Source organism: Oncorhynchus clarkii, chromosome 5, assembly GCF_045791955.1.
Source record: "Oncorhynchus clarkii lewisi isolate Uvic-CL-2024 chromosome 5, UVic_Ocla_1.0, whole genome shotgun sequence".
Classification (NCBI taxonomy): domain Eukaryota; kingdom Metazoa; phylum Chordata; class Actinopteri; order Salmoniformes; family Salmonidae; genus Oncorhynchus; species Oncorhynchus clarkii.
Genome location: NC_092151.1, coordinates 58,473,920 through 58,492,984, shown reverse-complemented (window position 1 = coordinate 58,492,984; position 19,065 = coordinate 58,473,920). Strand labels below are relative to the sequence as shown.

The 19,065-nt window shown below is 43.0% G+C and overlaps 1 pseudogene; it reads left to right on the top strand.

Moving 5' to 3' along the window:
* The window catches only part of LOC139409726 (xyloside xylosyltransferase 1-like), a 61,744-nt pseudogene extending 48,023 nt beyond the window's left edge, over window positions 1-13,721 (top strand).
* The last annotated feature ends 5,344 nt before the right edge of the window (window positions 13,722-19,065 follow it).

Here is a 19,065-nt window from a genome sequence, read left to right as displayed (position 1 = left end):
AATGGATTCTGCAAGTCTCCAGTGAAATAAACACAACTTGTATAGGCTTTGTATGGCAGTTCATGCCACACTGTATCTGGTCACTGTGTACTCATGCAGTCTGTTGTTGAAGACATCTGGAAAGACATCGGTTCTGGTGGATGTTTTGTATATAGTGTATAAAGTGTTTTTTGTGTCACTCATGTCCCCTCGTCTCTCATGTATGTCGTCCCTTGTCTGTACCCCATGGAAGTGAAGACACCAGCCCTGTCTATCCTGTGCTCGCCTCTCTGGTCCTCTTTCCGGGTTACACTAGTGTTCACATAGAGAGGTTATAGTGAGGAAAATTTTGTACGATTGTGTACGTTTGCCCACTGACAAAGAAATTATCAGTCTATAATTTTAATGGTAGGTTTATTTGAACAGTGAGAGACAGAATAACAACAACAAAAATCCAGAAAAACGCATGTCAAAAATGTTATGAATTGATTTGCATTTTAATGAGGGAAATAAACCTACCATTAAAATTATAGACTGATCATTTCTTTGTCAGTGGGCAAACGTACAAAATCAGCACGGGATCAAATACTTTTTTCCCCTCACTGTATCATCCTAACGCTGTGTCTCAATGCAGTGTTTTTCCAGTAGAGATGCTGTCTGCCTGGGCCAGAGCAGAGGGAGGGTTTATATTTCAGGGGAACCCCAGCATTCTTGGCATGTCGCAGAGGGCTCCAGTTTCTCCAAACAGATCCCGGCCTCTTCTCCCACCGTAGACCTGCCACTGTTGCCACTCACTGGGGGAACCCCCCCCTTAATGTTATCTGTTCCTGGATGTACACAAACAGACAAGTGTCCACATAACTTACTGCACACAGTCATACTAGCCTCTTGAAGGGTTTACCGTATCCCACGAGGACCTACGTCAAGACCCAGTATTTTTCCAATCCTGACCTGTTTGTGTTCCCAGGCAGCGATGATGTGTTTGTCCAAGTCGTAGTGGCAGCATAACTCAACAGGCTGAAGTAGAATCAGTAAAACAAGTCAGCTAAAGTTGTGGGAAGAAAAGGGGACAAGAAAATGGGTGACGGCTTTTTGGGGAGGAAATCAAATGTTTTTCAGCACAGTGTATTTAGTTTGTCAGACAAAGGCCCAAGGTTTTTTGGCCAAAAAAACTGTCTTGAATTTAATTGTAATAAATCTGCTTAATCCCAAAAGCAATTTGTCTTGTTGAATATCAACTATTTTGTAGGATTTAACTGCTGCCAGCCCTTAAATGCTAAGTAACGACAGCAGGCAGCAAACGTTAATGATGTGATTGTGGAATGTTTTCCAGTATTACAGATACGCTAGGAATATTAGCATCATACTCATACAGTTCGCTTTCTGCTGTTGTACACCTTTGTATGTTCATGCAAAAATATAAATAGTTTGTGTGCATGCATGCAAAGGGGTTTGTGAATGAATACTGGTTTGTTTGTGTAACTACCTCGGGTGATCTCCGTGCTGAGTGAGAGGGCCGAGAAGGCTCTCTGCTCCTCATCTTGTTTGTTGCTAACAGAAAACGCATTATGCAGGAGTGCACAGCCCTCCACGTCCTCATTCACAACACGTCCCTCCAATGAAAATGTAATTACTGGAAAACATGTTCTTCCTGTCTCATCCTTAATGTTTTAAAGCCCAGTAGCCCTGCTTACGTAACACCTGGATGTACAGCCAGACCACTGTGTACCAGAGACAATAACTATAAACCAGTGCACCTGTCTGGTTTACTTACTGGTTGCAGCAAGATCTGGTTTACTTCCACCGCCATAGTCAACTTAAGCTGTGTTTACACAGACAGCCCTATTCTGACATTTGTTCCACGAATTGGTCTTTTGACCAATCGCATTGGATCTCTTCACATCAGATTTTTTCAGAGCTGATCTGATAGGTCAAAAGACCAATTCGTGAAAAAAAAAGATCAGAATTGGGCTTCTTTGTAAAAACAACCTTAGTTTGACAGGGGAGATCTGGAGTAAGAAGACATCCTGGTAAAAGCCTGTTAGAAAGTAATACTGATTGAGCTCAATTATGGGCCATTTATCACATTTTATTGGTCACATACACATGGTTAGCAGATATTAATGCGAGTGTAGCGAAATGCTTGTGCTTCTAGTTCTGTCAGTTGAGTAATATCTAACAAGTAATCTAACAATTCCACAACAACTACCTAATACACACCAATCTAAAGGGATGGAATCAGGCAGTGGCTCGGGTGGTTGTTGTCCTTGATCTTTATGGCCTTCCTGTGACATCGGGTGGTGTAGGTGTCCTTGAGGGCAGGTAGTTTGCCGCCGGTGATGCGTTGTGCAGACCGCACCACCTTCTGGAGAGCCTTGCTTTTGAGGGCTGTGCAGTTGCCGTACCAGGCGGTAATACAGCCGACAGGATGCTCTCAATTGTGCATCTGTAAAAGTTTGTCAAGGTTTTAGGTGACAAGTTGATGTTAAAGAGGCACTGTTGTGCCTTCTTCACCACACTGTCTGTGTGGGTGGACCAGTTCAGTTTGTCTGTGATGTGTATGCCGAGGAACTTAACTTTCCACCTCTCCACTACTGTCTCGTCGATGTGGATATGGGTTTTGCTCCCTCTGCTGTTTCCTGAAGTCCACAGTCATCTCTTTTGTTTTGTTGACGTTGAGTGAGAGGTTGTTTTCCTGATAGCACGTTCCGAGTGCTCTCACCTCCCCCCTGTAGGCTGTCTCATTGTTTGTAATCAAGCCCACTACTGTTGTCGTCTGCAAACCTGATTGAGTTGGAGGTGTGCATGACCACGCAGTCATGGGTGAACAAGGAGTACAAGAGGGGGCTGAGCACGTACCCTTGTGGGGCCCCAGTGTTGAGGATCGGTGAAGTGAAGGTGTTGTTTCCTAACTTCACCACCTGGGGGAGTCCCGTCAATGTCCAGGACCCAATTGCACAGGGCGGGGTTGAGACCCAGGGCCTCAAGCTTAATGATGAGCTTGGAGGGTACTGTGGTGTTGAATGCTGAGCTGTAGTCATTGAACAGCATTCTTATCTCGTGTCATTTCCTGAAAATTTTCACTACCAAGGTCATCGTGAGTGCTGTAATCATTAGCTTCTGATTGGTCTTAATACTGTTTTCCTACCTGTAATACACATACTGTAGGCCTATGTGATTTGATGACATAGACTCATGCTTTGTTTGTGGTCGAGGGGTTATTTTTGTACCATGGTGTAATTTCCTTATGAGGGGGTTGGTACATAATTTAATGTGAATGCGTATGAGGTGTAGGCTGATGTTTCCACCGGCCAAGTAGTTTCTTATTACATACCCCTTTGGCCTTTTTCTGGATAAATCAAAATCTGAATTATTTATTTTGAGGGTGTTCTGTTTTCATGCTTCACGTTGTCAAAGGATAATTGGTTGGGAATATAGCGTGAATGTTTTATTAAGTGGAAGTTTTCACATGCCAAGTTCCAACTCTTTTTATATTCTGACTATATCCCCATTTCTTTCTCCTTATTGAAACACTCTTTGCTATACCTGCACAATCTGCCGAACAGCAATGCAATGCAGAGAACAAGCGTTTTTTTTTTTCTCTGTAAAAATAGTATACCCCATCTCTGACTCAACATGTTTAATCTGCTCTGTGAGATCTGGTTGTTCCCGTGCTCTGAAAAATGTGGAGGCAAGATTTGAATGAGGAGCGTTACAGATCATCCCTGACGTTCTGTCATGCTACTGTTTTTGAGAGGCTTCACGTCACAGCCTGGTGTCTTCCTGTGAGCTCACAAAGAAACAGCAGATGAGAGCGCCGACAGCGGACTGTTCAGAATCTTGACCTACTTCATGTACCAAGTAGTGTACTATGGTCTCAAAGGCAAAGAATGACAATTCAGCCATTAAGTCCAACACCCAGACCCTTTTGGCCTCATGTGAATTGGTTACATATTCGTTGCCTATACCCCCTCATCTACATGCATCGAGTTCATTTTGATCAAATATTGAATCCTGGTTTATCTGTTGCTTTTAGATTTTGGGCTGAAAAACAGCAGAGAACTATTTGACATGGAGAAGTGAGTGGTGAAATGTTCTGGTACACTTGTAATTGTAAACGCGTGTTTTGGCACATTAATTAACCATGCTGTTCCCTTTTGAACAGTTCCTTCTGGGCTCTTCTGTAAAGCTTTTATTGGAAATAGTTTCATGCATGTTTCGCTCGATTGATGTAGATGGATGGGCCTGAGCAGAGTTTTTCTTTTGGTGTTCAATTCCTGTAAGGGAACATGTTAACTCGACTTTTGTCTACAGTACCAGTCAAAAGTTTGGACACGCCTATTCATTCAAGGGTTGTTCTTTATTTTGATGATTTTCTACATTGTAGAATAATAGTGAGGACATCTCAACTAGGAAATAACACAAATGGAACCAAAAAAGTGTTAAATAAGTCGTAATATACTGTAGTTTCTATTTGAGATTCTTCAAAGTAGCCACCCTTTGCCTTCATGACAGTGTTGTACATTCTTGGCATTCTCTCAACTAGCTTCACCTGGAATGCTTTTCCAACAGTCTTGAAGGAGTTTCCACATATGCTGAGCTTTTGTTGGCTGCTTTTCCTTCACTCTGAAGTCCATCTCATCCCAAACCATCTCAATTGGGTTAAGGGCAGGTGATTTCGGAGGCCAGGTCATCTGATGCAACACTCCATCACTCTCCTTCTTGCTCAAATAGCCCTTACACAGCCTGGAGGTGTGTTGGGTCATTGTCCTGTTGAAAAACAAATTATATTCCCACTAAGTGCAAACCAGATGGGATGGTGTATCGCTGCAGAATGCTGTGGTATCCATGCTGGTTGTGGGCCTTGAATTCTAAATAAATCACTGACAGTGTCACCAGCAAAGCACCACCACATCACACCACCTCCTCCATGCTTCAAGGTGGGAACCACACATGCGAAAATCATCCGTTCACCTACTCTGCGTCTCACAAAGACACAGCGGTTGGAACCAAAAATCTCAAATTTGGTCTCTGGGCCTTTCTTTCCTGTGGCGGTCCTCATGAGAGAAAGTTCAATCATAGCGCTTGATGGTTTTTGCAACTTTTGCAGTTCTTGACATTTTCCAGATTGACTGAACTTACTTTAAGAAATAAATGATGGACTGTCGTTTCTCTTTGCTTATTTGAGCTGTTCTTGCTATAAAATTGACTTTTACCAAATAGGGCTATCTTCTGTATACCTCCCCTACCTTGTCACAACACAACTGATTGGCTCAAACGCACTAAGAAGGAAAGAAATTCCACAAATGTCCTTTTAACAAGGCACACCTGGTAATTGAAATGCATTCCAGGTGACTACCTAATGAAGCTGGTTGGGAGAATACCACGAGTGTGCAAAGCTTTCAAGGCAAGGGTGGCTACTTTGAGGAATCTCAAATATAAAATATATTTTGTTTAACACTTTCTTTGCTTACTACATGATTCCATATGTGTTATTTCATAGTTTTTATGTCTTCACTATTATTCTACAATGTAGAAAATAGTAAAAATAAAGAAAAACTTTTTGAGTAGGTGTGTCCAAACTTTTGACTGGTACTGTATGTCCTTGAACATGAGAACTTTAAAATTAGTCATTTTCACATTGCAATTTCCCTCTTTTATCATCAGAGGATTGGAATTACTTAAGTGGACAGAAGTGCATGTACTGCATACTTGTGGGTGTGTGTTTATGTATGTTACCCTGTGGACATTTTGAGTCAGCCACCAAGATAGAATTTTATCCAACCCTAACCCCACGCTGTACACTCCCCTACGTATGTATTTGGACACTGACGCAAAACATTTTTTATTTGGCTCTATACTCTATCATTTTGGATTTGAGATCAAAATGTCTCCTTGTTTTGTGACCTTTTGTTAGATGTTGATTTACCGTTTAGAAATATAGATCTAGTCCCCCCATTTGAAGATGTCAAGTATTTGGACAAATACCACTTATAGTGTACAAAAGTAGTCAAGTTTAGTATTTGTTCCCATATTCCTAGCACGCAATGACTACATCAAGCTTGTGACTCTGCAAACTGTTTTGCCCAATAGGAAGTGAATGATGACTGGAGTCATTTTCTTTCTGAGTAGATAAGACGTTTTTGAACACTTAAAGTCAACCCTGAGAATTCCATGATTTAGCAAAATCATGAATAATGATGAGTGAGGCTTCCACAAAGCAGCATGCACCTCTCAACATTACAAAGAGTGGAGGAGATTAGCATTTTTGGGGGTGTGATCTTTGTCCCTCAAACTTCCTTCGCTCATCATCATTCACAATTCATATATTATTATCCATAATCATGGTAGCGTCCACATTCTTGTCCGTGTTTAAACATGTTATATTCTTACTTACAATAAAAGTGACTCCAAAATGACACAGTACATTATACACCATTTACTTCTTGTTGGACAAAACATTATCCGAAACACAACCAAAACAAGCTGTAAATGCATCCAACACGTTTGTGGAGTCACAAGCTTGATGTAGTCATTGTGTGCAAGGATTGAGACCAAATACAACATTTTAGACTACTTTAATACACAAAGTGAAATTTGTCCAAATACTTAGAACATCTTCACATGGGGGGGACTAGATATACAGTACAAAGTGCTTTCATTCCTAAAGTTTACATTCTGTACTGTCGCCTCATTAAACATTAATCTCAAATTCAAAATGCTGGAGTAGAGGGCCAAATTTAAAATGTTAGCATCACTGCCCGAATACATATGTAGGAGAGTGTACTTCCCCATCATAGTTCACTCCTCACCTTGACCCTAGCTCGGTATAGGCCAGGGTTTTCCTCCACTGCAGTCTTAGTGCCGCTTATCCTCCGTCTGTAAGATGGCTTCCTATTCAACGTAAAGCCTGGCCTCAAAACAGCCATGGGAAAGGCTGTGTCAGTGTTGCCCTAGCCGATTGCAGAGGGCACAAATATGTGGCTGAGTGCACGTAGCACTCTGCCTAACTAAACTTAGGAGAGATGGATGCTTTCCAAGATCTGGATTGAGGCACAACAAGGGCTTTCTCATAAATAAGACGTGAAAACCATCAGGCCAGAACATTTTCACCAAAACACCTACGCTTTCCCTTGTTTTGTTGACACATGATGCCCAAAGATAAATGACTCCAAGAAGCATTTTAAAAAGGGACAAACACTGCGTTGGTAGGTTGACATTTGACCCCAGTAGAAACTCTGAGCTGAAAGATTTTGTTCATGTGCTTCGGCTGTTAATTGTGATGGTTCACCTTTCGTATTCCGGCTTTTAGATCATCATCTCATAGCGGAGGACGCTTTGGGCGGCAAAGATTGTTGACAAGGTCATTATGTATTTTAACTTTCTCCAGGCAAAGGTGGTGGCCCTGCAAATTCATTGTCCTCTTTCTTTCAAGCATCACAACTTTGATCCTTTGATTTAAAAGGATTCAGTCATTGTATTACTGTGATTACTATTTCTTGGTAGAGTTCACAAGTTAACCTGTTGCACTTTAAAGACAACCCATGGGATGGAGATGTAGTACTGTAACTCAGAAACTCTCAGTTCACCCAATCAGGTAGTGGAGACAAAGCAAAAGGTTAAGCTTTCAGTTCTCCATGTTTCTTTTAAGTTTTCTTGTTCTTGTGGCTTTTCAAGCTAAAGTCCTGAGTGGAGGTTACACAGATAAAAAGCAGAAGGCGTAACATTGCAGTTGCCTCCCGGGGCTTCAAAGAGCAGGAGTTAATTCCAGGAGGACTTTGAGATGTGGTTGCGATCTCCTGGTTGTTTACCTGGACAGCTTTCAGCTCCAAAGGCCCTCAAGTAGAGGAGGGAGTTTCTCTGAATTGGAGGCATGTGGATAAAAGTCTTCCTTGACACTGCCTGAGCCTCTCCACAGCAGTCAAGGAGAGTCGGGCAGAGCTTCTCTACTGGGAGACCATTGTTTTCTGACTGTAGACACTGAGTTGACTGCACTATCCTTGAGAATAGGCTTCAATGAATTTCAGTCCACAAAGTCCTCTTTGAGATGGAAAGACAAAGAGAGGGAAGGATGAGTTTTTCACCTTGCCTGTGTTTTGACAGGGCTTTTGCAAACCATCTTCTGAATGGTTGTAGAGCCTTCTGTGGATTTCCTGTGTAACGGATGTCTTCTGGTGCGCGCAAAATAGCGTTTCAATCGGTGAAGTCACTTGCTCTGAGACCTTGAAGTAGTGGTTCCCCTTGCTCTGCCAGGGCCCCGGCTTTTGTGGAGCAATGGGTAACGATGCTTCACGGGTGACTGTTGTTGATGTGTACAGAGGGTCCCTGGTTCGCGCCCGGGTATGGGTGAGGGGACGGTCTAAAGTTATACTATTACATTGATGCTGTTGACCGGGATCACAGGTTGCTGCGGAAAAAGGAGGTCAAAAGGGGGGTGAGTGTAACGGATGTGAAACGGCTAGCTAGTTAGCGGTGGTGCGCGCTAAATAGCGTTTCAATCGGTGACGTCACTTGCTCTGAGACCTTGAAGTAGTGGTTCCCCTTGCTCTGCAAGGGCTGAGGCTTTTGTGGAGCGATGGGTAACGATGCTTCGTGGGTGACTGTTGTTGATGTGTGCAGAGGGTCCCTCGTTCACGCCCGGGTATGGGTGAGGGGACGGTCTAAAGTTATACTGCTACACCTGCATGAGCTGCTGCTTGTGAGAGACAGGCCTCCTCGGCAGGTATGTGTTATTCACTCTCGCACGCTGCAAAGGGCTAAGCCTGCAGTGTGTGGAGGGCTAAATGACTCTGTCCTGAGTCCACCCTGAGCTCCCCTAAATCCATCCATACTGCATCTGCCCCTCGGTCACCATAAGGGAGTGCTGTGGTGTCAAAATGGTGGAGAGTCGGAGTCTGGCCCTGAGGGTAACCACAGCTGAGCAAACACACTGTTAGACTACTAGACTTCTGGCCTCACATTCCTCTGTTCGATTTGGAGTGCAGAGCACCGCATGCTGGAAGCAGGCTACTCCTTTCATAGAAAATACCCTTCAGATCAGAGCTCTCTGGGGTTAGCCAATTTGTTCTTGTCAATTTGGTCATAGCCTAAATTCAATGAGTGGGTAAAATAATGTTTTAACTTATAAGTGGTCTGTCTGTGAAATTAGGACATCCTGTTGTGCTCTATTAAGGTTCTCGTCACTGGAGATATGGAATAACAAACTATCACGTTTCTTAATGCTTTTAAAACAATTACCTGCACTCCAGATCGCAAAATCAGCCAGTAGATGGTATACTTATCTGGAACATATCCATCTGTCCATATCGTCATGACAAAGTATTTATTTAGTTAAAATGTCCTTAAAGTGTCTCAATATTAAATCATGTCTGGGTTACAATTGAACTAACTTACTGTAATAGTTTTCAATTAAAATGGACCAAATTGGCTTTTTAGCAAAAAAAAAATTCTCAAGCAAGAATTTTGTTAGGACTGTCTGGGTGGGGAGGGGAAAACTTAAAACTAGCTGTTTTTATCCCCAATTTCATGATATCCAATTGATAGTTAGGCTTGTCCCGTGGCTGCAACTCCCGTACAGACTCGGGAGAGGCGAAGGTCGAGAGCCATGCGTCCTCCGAAACACGACCCTGCCAAGCCGCACTGCTTCTTGACACACTGCTCGCTTAAATGAGAAGCCAGCCGCACCAATGTGTCGTAGGAAACACCTTCCAACTGGCGACCGTGTCAGCATGCATGCTCCCAGCCCACCACAGGAGTCGCAAGAGCGTGATGGAACAAGGTCATCACGGCCGGCCAAACCCTCCCCTAACTCGGACGATGCTGGGCCAATTGTGCACCTCTCAAACCCAGATCTGTAGTCAGTGCAAAAATAGAAATAAAATGGAAGGGTCAATGCAGGGGTAGAAGGGGTAGAAGCTGTTGAGGAGCCTGTTGGTGTCAGACTTGTTGCGCCAGTAGCGCTTGCCGTGAGGAAGCAGAAAGAACTGTCTTTCTTGGCTGGCTGGATTCTTTAACAATTTTTCAGCCATCCTTTCACACCGTCCTGGATGGCAGGGAGTTCGGCGCCAGTGATGTACTGTGTTGTCCGCACCACCCTCTATAGTGGTGCGTTGTGGACGGGGGTGTACTCGCCCCCTCTGTTTCCTGTAGTCCACGATCAGCTCCCTTGTTTTACTGATGTTGAGGGAGAGGTTTGTGTCCTGGCACCACCCTGCCAGGTCACTGATCACCTTCTTGTTGGCTGTCTCATCGTCGCCGGTGATCAGGCCTTCCACCGTTGTCTCATCATTAAACTTGATGATGGTGTTGGAGTCATGCATGGCCACACAGTCGTGGGTGAAGAGAGTGTAAAGAAGGGGACCAAGGACACACTCCTGTGACTTCTTGTACATGTTCGTAGCCATAGCCTCAGGGTTGGCTGCGATGCAAAAAAATAAAGGGGGCCCGGCAACAAGGAAAGCATCCTCTGGGTGCATGGTTTCCTGCTTGTTCATAGCCTCGTACAGTTCGTTAAGTGCCAGCTTGTTGTTTTTCTTGTCCTTAGGTGGAATATATACAGCAGTCACAATAACAGCTGAAAACTCTCTCGATAGGTATTTGGGTCTGCAGAAAATTGGGTCGGAATTACACAGAGCCCAAGGTAGATGAGTTAAAGTTGAAGCCGAAATTGAGGTTCGTAACTGACGATCTGATGTTCAAAAATGATTGTTGATCATAAGAAATTATCGTGGATACATTTTACTGCCAAAAAACTAAAGATAAACACCAAAAGAATCACAAAATGGCGGCCATACAGTATGGCGCCATCAGTAGAAGGTCCTGTGTAGATTGTATTTTCAACAAGCAATTATCTTGAAATAACACCTTTTTAAAAACTTTTACTGTGTTAGTTTCATCAGCTGTTGTACAATATGATATGAAACACAGGAACAACAGAATGTTGACTGCACTGGACTTTTAAGGTGGGGGATGTAACTATATGTAACATATTGATTTGCATTAGTATACGCATCAAAAGTAGGCTTGGCAGGTATACCGTATACCGGGTATTTGGAAATAGCCACGGGAAGATTTTTTAAATACATTTTTATATTTGTAGCTACTTTTTAAGTAGATGCCTGCAGTCATCTTGTGCAATATGTTATAATATAAACCAGATTGCGTTCTAAATTTCACTGGTCACATTATTTTACATTGAAGCTTAGCGTAGTTCCCCAGAACAGCTGAGCCAGTCACATCTTTGTTTGTAAGAAGCACAATGGGAGAAGGCGGGAGCAGGTGAGTCCAGCTGGGTGGCATTGCCATACTGAAACAGGAAAGGGCCTTCCCCAAACTGTTGCCACAAAGTTGGAAGCACAGAATCGTATAGAATGTCATTGTATGCTGTAGCGTTAAGATTTCCCTTCACTGGAACTAAGTGGCCTGAACCATGAAAAACAGCCCCAGACCATTATTTGTCATCCACCTAACTTTACAGTTGGCACTAAGCATTGGGGCAGGTAGCGTTCTCCTGGTATCCGCCAAACCCAGATTCGGCCATTGGATGGTCAGATGGTGAAGCATGATTAATCCCTCCAGAGAACATTTTTATTTTATTTGTATTTAACCTTTATTTAACTAGGCAATTCAGTTAAGGACAAATTATTATTTACAATGACAGCCTACCACAAAGGGCAAAAGGCCTCCTGCGGGGATGGGGGCTGGGATTAAAAATAAAAAATAGAGGACAAAACACAATTCACAATAAGAGAGACAACGCTACATAAAGAGTGACCTAAGACACATGACAACAGAGCATGGTAGCAGCACAAAACATGGCACAAACATTATTGGGCACAGACAGCAGCACAAAGGGCAAGAAGATAGAGACAATACATCCCGCGAAGCAGCCACAACTGTCAGTAAGAGTGTCCATGATTGAGTCTTTGAATGAAGAGATTGAGATAAAACTGTCCAGTTTGAATGATTTGTTTCAGCTTGTTCCAGTCGCTAGCTGCAACGAACTGAAAAGAAGAGTGACACAGGGATGTGTGTGCTTTGGGGACCTTTAACAGAATGTGACTGGCAGAACAGGTGTTGTATGTGAGGATGAGGTCTGTAGAGTCCAATGGCTCCAGAGTCCAATGGCGGCGAGCTTTACACCCCTCCAGCCAACATTAGGCACGGTGATTTTAGTCCAATTTGCGGCTGCTCGGCCATAGAACCCCATTTCTTTAAGTTCTCGACGAACAGTTATTGTGCTGACATTGCTTCCAGAGGAAGTTTGGAACTCTGTAGTGATTTTTGCAACCGAGGAATTTTTACGTGCTACATGCGTAAGATGTTTCCACTTCACAATAACATAACTTAGTTGACCAGGGCAGCTCTAGCAGGGCAGATATTTGACAAACTGACTTGTTGGAAAGGTGGCATCCAATGAAAGTCACTGAGCTCTTCAATAAGGCCATTCTACTGCCAATGTTTGTTCATGGAGATTGCATGGCTTTGTGCTCATTCTTATTCACCTGTCAGCCACAGGTTTGGCTCAAATAGCCGAATCCATTAATTTGAAGGGGTGTCCACATATTATTGTGTATATAGTGCACATTTATTTTATTAAAACTTTGATTCAATGCCATCTAACCAGTTATCAAAGAATGTTCTCTAGATATCCTAACCCGGAAAGCTATCCAGCCAGCTAACATTAGTTATTTTAGCATGCTAGCTAGCCTAGGCCCTAGCCAACCACCCCGGTCGGCATAAGCACCAAGCCAGAGCCTGTCAACTCGAGACTAGCCAGCACCGGCAGGAACCCACAGAACAAAACTTAAACAAAACCCTTGCCAGCAGATCAAAAGCAAAGAGAGAGCGGAGACTTACAGATTGATGGCTGGTCCCCATCCGAGAGAGTGGAGAGGACCTAGTAGTTTTGCCAGCCAGCGAACAAGGAGGGGGAGGCGGGATCGAACTTCAATGGGCAGAGGGAGAATCAGTGAGGGTAATCAAATAGCGAGGTAAATCCAAAGTAGATGGATTCCAGAGGTAATAATCCAGAACCTGCACAGGGGACTAGGGGAACAGTCAACAAGACTTTACTCCCTCAAAACCATATATCTTTGTGGAGACGGAGGTCCATAAGTTTTAATATTTTAATTGACTTAAAGTGCAGGTGCAATTGTGCCAAACTTTTTGCTCCCAATTTGCCATCAGTTCCATCTCTTGGTCTCCCACACAACAAGGAAAGTACATATTCTCTACACTACCTCTCAACCTACCTCTACATTGCTTTATCTACCTTGTTCTAAACATCCTGCTTTACTGAACAACCAATGGTTATTTCTCTAAACCTTCCTTTGTGTCCCCTTCAGACACACCTTCTGGCAGTACCGTAAAGAGAACCCTCAGTCCCGTGTGGGTGAGCCTCCTGCGGACGGCTTGCCGGGCTTCAACAGTGGCGTGATGCTGCTGGACCTGGTGCCATACGGACCTCGGCCCGCTACAACTAGCTCCTGGAGCCCAGAAACGTGTCCCTGCTGGCTGACCAGTACCACTTCAGGGGTCACCTGGGCGACCAGGAGTTCTTCACCATGATCAGCATGGAACACCCAGGGTTCTTCCATTCACTGGCTTGCGGCTGGAACTGCCAACTGTGCACCTGGTGGAGGGAGCACGGATACGGGGACGTGTTCCAGCTCTACTACCACTGTGACGGGCCGGTGTATATCTACCATGGAAACTGTAATACGCCCATACCCGATGACTGAGTTGGGACCTCGTAAGGTGTTTTCCAAAATGGTGGGCCTGGACCAACTGGTGGGTTGTGGTGAACTCATTGTAAGTCTTGGCTCAAGACTTGGTTCTGGAGAGAAATAAGATATTTTCTACACAACTTTCTGGGTCACAACAAAACTCCAAAAAGGCTTTAGTTTGGCATCAAATGTTTTGGAACCAGAACCACTTTGGTACTGTGCCACTGCTACTGTAAACGCCATTCCCACTCCAGCCCCGTGCTGGGCTGGTTTGCAATACAGATAGTACTGTGGCGTCTCACTCACTCCACTAATGTCAAGTGGGTAGCTAATAATGAATGTGGACCATTAATCCTTTAAGCGTCAATCTAAGTAACATAATAAAATCAGAGAAATATTTTTTTTGCATGTGCTGCGTCTGCCTATGTTGGCCTTCTGCATCTGCGGTGGAAGGTGGCCGAGCTACAGCGGTGTTTGTCAGACCATAAGACGTCCTGAAAATCGGTCTTCTCACGAAAAAGTCTGTAGTGCCTAGAAACGAATCTGTTTTACTCTACGACCCCCACAAGTGTCACAGGACTTATCTGAAGGTAACTCATACAAATGAATGGAAGTATGGAGGTAGTTTTGTGCCAATAAAAGTACGGGGTTAAATGTGTCCAAAATAAACTAATATTTCCTGAGTTTTATATCTTATATCTCCTAGATATAGGACAGACACTACAAAACCTTATTTTTTTACAGTATTTTTTTGCCATTTATGAATGTTATTCGATGCGTTTCTTAAAAAAATAAATAAAATAAATATTTTTTTTTTGCATTTTCCAATTAAGAACATTCAAAACAAAAGTGAAAAGATATTAGACAACGATAGGACAAAGTGACAGTAACAGACGAGCGTAACAAAAAAAAAAGTATCATTATAATTATATATACAAACATACAATAAGAAAAAAATAATAACGAGACATTGGATCACATGCCGTAGGCTACATATTATACATTACGTGTGAAACATTATGTGAGGATTATATATAGATTCAATCAATGAGATGTGGGGGGAGATTCTCCATATAGTCAATAAAAGGTTGCCAAATTCTGTAAAATGTCTTTAACTTATTCCTCAAGCAGTAAGTGATTTTCTCCAAAGGGATACAACTATTAACTTCCGATAGCCACATTGCAACTGGCAGGGAGGAATCCAATTTCCATTTCAAGGCAATACATTTCTTGGCAATCGCTAGCAATATTTCTGTTAGCTTTATAGTATGGCTTTGCCTAAGATTGGTGTTAGTAAAGTTACCCAGTAGACAGACCTCTGGGTCTAAAGGGAATGCAACCCCATGAATTGAGGATATGGTATCGCATACCCCCTGCCAGAAACCGTGTAGTTTTGAACACTGCCAAGTGGAATGGAGGAATGTTCCTTCATCTGAGCCACATCTAAAACATAGGGAGGAGATATCTGGGTTGAACTTGTGCAGTCTAGATGGGGTGATATAGAGCTGATGGAGGAAATTAAACTGGATCAGTCTGTATCTGGAGTTCAAGGTGGATGTAACACCACCCCTGCATAGGTCACTCCATAGATCCTCATCAAGATCAACACCCAGATCTTTTTCCCATCTAAGTCGGGGTTTATCTAGCCCAGGCAGTGTTAGTCCTGACATAAGAGCATAGTATACACGGGAAATGGTCTTGAACAGTGGTTGGTCTGCGTGGCAGAGTTGTTCAATAGGTGACATCTTAGGTAGGTTCCATTGTCCCTTGAGAGTCACCCTAATAAAGTTTCGTAGTTGTAGGTACAGTGCCTTGCGAAAGTATTCGGCCCCCTTGAACTTTGCGACCTTTTGCCACATTTCAGGCTTCAAACATAAAGATATAAAACTGTATTTTTTTGTGAAGAATCAACAACAAGTGGGACACAATCATGAAGTGGAACAACATTTATTGGATATTTCAAACTTTTTTAACAAATCAAAAACTGAAAAATTGGGCGTGCAAAATTATTCAGCCCCTTTACTTTCAGTGCAGCAAACTCTCTCCAGAAGTTCGGTGAGGATCTCTGAATGATCCAATGTTGACCTAAATGACTAATGATGATAAATACAATCCACCTGTGTGTAATCAAGTCTCCGTATAAATGCACCTGCACTGTGATAGTCTCAGAGGTCCGTTAAAAGCGCAGAGAGCATCATGAAGAACAAGGAACACACCAGGCAGGTCCGAGATACTGTTGTGAAGAAGTTTAAAGCCGGATTTGGATACAAAAAGATTTCCCAAGCTTTAAACATCCCAAGGAGCACTGTGCAAGCGATAATATTGAAATGGAAGGAGTATCAGACCACTGCAAATCTACCAAGACCTGGCCATCCCTCTAAACTTTCAGCTCATACAAGGAGAAGACTGATCAGAGATGCAGCCAAGAGGCCCATGATCACTCTGGATGAACTGCAGAGATCTACAGCTGAGGTGGGAGACTCTGTCCATAGGACAACAATCAGTCGTATATTGCACAAATCTGGCCTTTATGGAAGAGTGGCAAGAAGAAAGCCATTTCTTAAAGATATCCATAAAAAGTGTCGTTTAAAGTTTGCCACAAGCCACCTGGGAGACACACCAAACATGTGGAAGAAGGTGCTCTGGTCAGATGAAACCAAAATTGAACTTTTTGGCAACAATGCAAAACGTTATGTTTGGCGTAAAAGCAACACAGCTGAACACACCATCCCCACTGTCAAACATGGTGGTGGCAGCATCATGGTTTGGGCCTGCTTTTCTTCAGCAGGGACAGGGAAGATGGTTAAAATTGATGGGAAGATGGATGGAGCCAAATACAGGACCATTCTGGAAGAAAACCTGATGGAGTCTGCAAAAGACCTGAGACTGGGACGGAGATCTGTCTTCCAACAAGACAATGATCCAAAACATAAAGCAAAATCTACAATGGAATGGTTCAATAATAAACATATCCAGGTGTTAGAATGGCCAAGTCAAAGTCCAGACCTGAATCCAATCGAGAATCTGTGGAAAGAACTGAAAACTGCTGTTCACAAATGCTCTCCATCCAACCTCACTGAGCTCGAGCTGTTTTGCAAGGAGGAATGGGAAAAAATGTCAGTCTCTCGATGTGCAAAACTGATAGACATACCCCAAGCGACTTACAGCTGTAATCGCAGCAAAAGGTGGCGCTACAAAGTATTAACTTAAGGGGGCTGAATAATTTTGCACGCCCAATTTTTCAGTTTTTGATTTGTTAAAAAAGTTTGAAATATCCAATAAATGTCGTTCCACTTCATGATTGTGTCCCACTTGTTGTTGATTCTTCACAAAAAAATACCGTTTTATATCTTTATGTTTGAAGCCTGAAATGTGGCAAAAGGTCGCAAAGTTCAAGGGGGCCGAATACTTTCGCAAGGCACTGTAGCTAAAGAAGTCCCTGTTAGGCAAGTGGTATTTCTGTTTCAGCTGATCAAAAGACATAAGAACTCCCTCCTCGTAACAATGTTCCAGAAGAGTGATCCCCTTATAAGACCATGGTTCTAAAGTTACTATTCTCGGAAAACATAGGGATCAATCTATTGTTCCATAAAGGGGTTTTAGGGGAAAGGAATCCCCCTCGTCCGAACAACTCATGCAGTTTGCACCATGCCAGGACAGAATGTATGATTAAAGGGTTGTCTGTGATGGTTTTTATAGATTTTCTGTCCCATTTGTAAAACAATTCTGCCCCAGTGTCATCATTTACCTCAAGCTTTTCAATGTTCAACCATGAGGGAGAGGGACCATTGTCAAACCTCTGAGCCAGAAACCTAGACTGTGCAGCCCAGTAGTACATTCTAAAATTGGGGAGGTTTAAGCCCCCTTGACTGTAATCAAGGGTCAGTTTATCCAGGCCAACCCTAGGGGTTTTGCTGTGCCAGATAAACCGTCTGGTCAGCTTGTCGAGAGAGGAAAAAAAATGCTGCGGGAACAGGGATAGGGAAAGATATAAACAGATATAGAAATCTGGGCAGGACATTCATTTTAATTACATTGATTCTACCCAGTAGCGTGAGAGGTAAGTCCATCCATTTACAAAGGTCAAACTCCACCTTTTGCAACAAACTGGCCAGATTGAGTTTATAGAGGTTATTCAGATTACCATCCACCATTATTCCCAAATATGTGAAGCCCATAGGCGACCATCTAAAAGGAAAATTGTGCTTGATGGTATGATGGTCAAAGACAGACAACGGTAAGATTTCGCTTTTATCAAAATTGACCTTATATCCAGAGAAAGAACTATAACACTGTAGTAGGATCTGCAAGTGAGAGAGGGAGTGTTCTGGGTTTGTTAGAAATAAGAAGGTCGTCCGCAAAGAGTGATAATTTATGGGTATGGGGGCCCACCTCAAAGCCATGTATGTCAGGGCACGTTCTAATAGCCTCAGCCAACGGTTCGATGGCGAGGGCAAAGAGGTGGGGGCTAATTGGGCAACCTTGTTTGTTCCCCCTATAAAGAGGGAAAGAGGAGGAAGTAATCCCATTGGTAGCAATCCTAGCTTTAGGAGATTTGTAGAGTGATTTTATCAAATTTACCGAATAAACCTAACTTTTCCAAGACGAGAAAGAGATATGGCCATTCAACCCTATCAAAGGCCTTTTCAGCGTCGAGGGAGACTGCGACACTAGGTATTTTGTTTTTGTTAGCAAGGTGAATCATATCAAAGAACCTTCTGAGATTATTGGAGGACAATCTATTAATTATGAAGTCAGTCTGATCTGGGTTGACCAACAGGGGAAGACATGACTCCAGTCTCTTAGATAGCATCTTGGTGACCAGTTTACAATCTGTGTTAAGGAGAGAGATTGGTCTATTGGAGGCACACTTTAGCGGGTTTTTCCCTTTCTTGTGGATTACAGTAATCACTGCTTGAGAGAAGGACTCTGGAAAGCAGTTGTCTTCTCTGGCTTTTTTAAGTACCTCCATAAGGTAGGGGACCAACAGCTCCCTAAATTCTTTATAGAACTCTGGAGGAAAGCCATCCTCCCCAGGAGATTTATTAGAAGGTAAGGATTTAATGGCCTCCAACAATTCAGGAACTGAGAAGTGTTCACTCAGGCGCTCGCTGTCTTCCCCTGACAGGCATGGGAGGTTGAGAGAGGAGAGAAAGGAGTCGATCTCTGATAGATCATCGCTTGATTGGGAAGTGTAGAGGTCTTCATAGTATTTCTTAAAAGTAATATTAATTTCAGTAGGGTCGAAAGATATCTCATTAGTAAGAGTTTCTATGGCATTAATTGTCCTCTTACTTTCCTCTGCTTTCAGTTGCCATGCCAATACTTTGTGAGCTTTCTCTCCAAGCTCGTAATAACG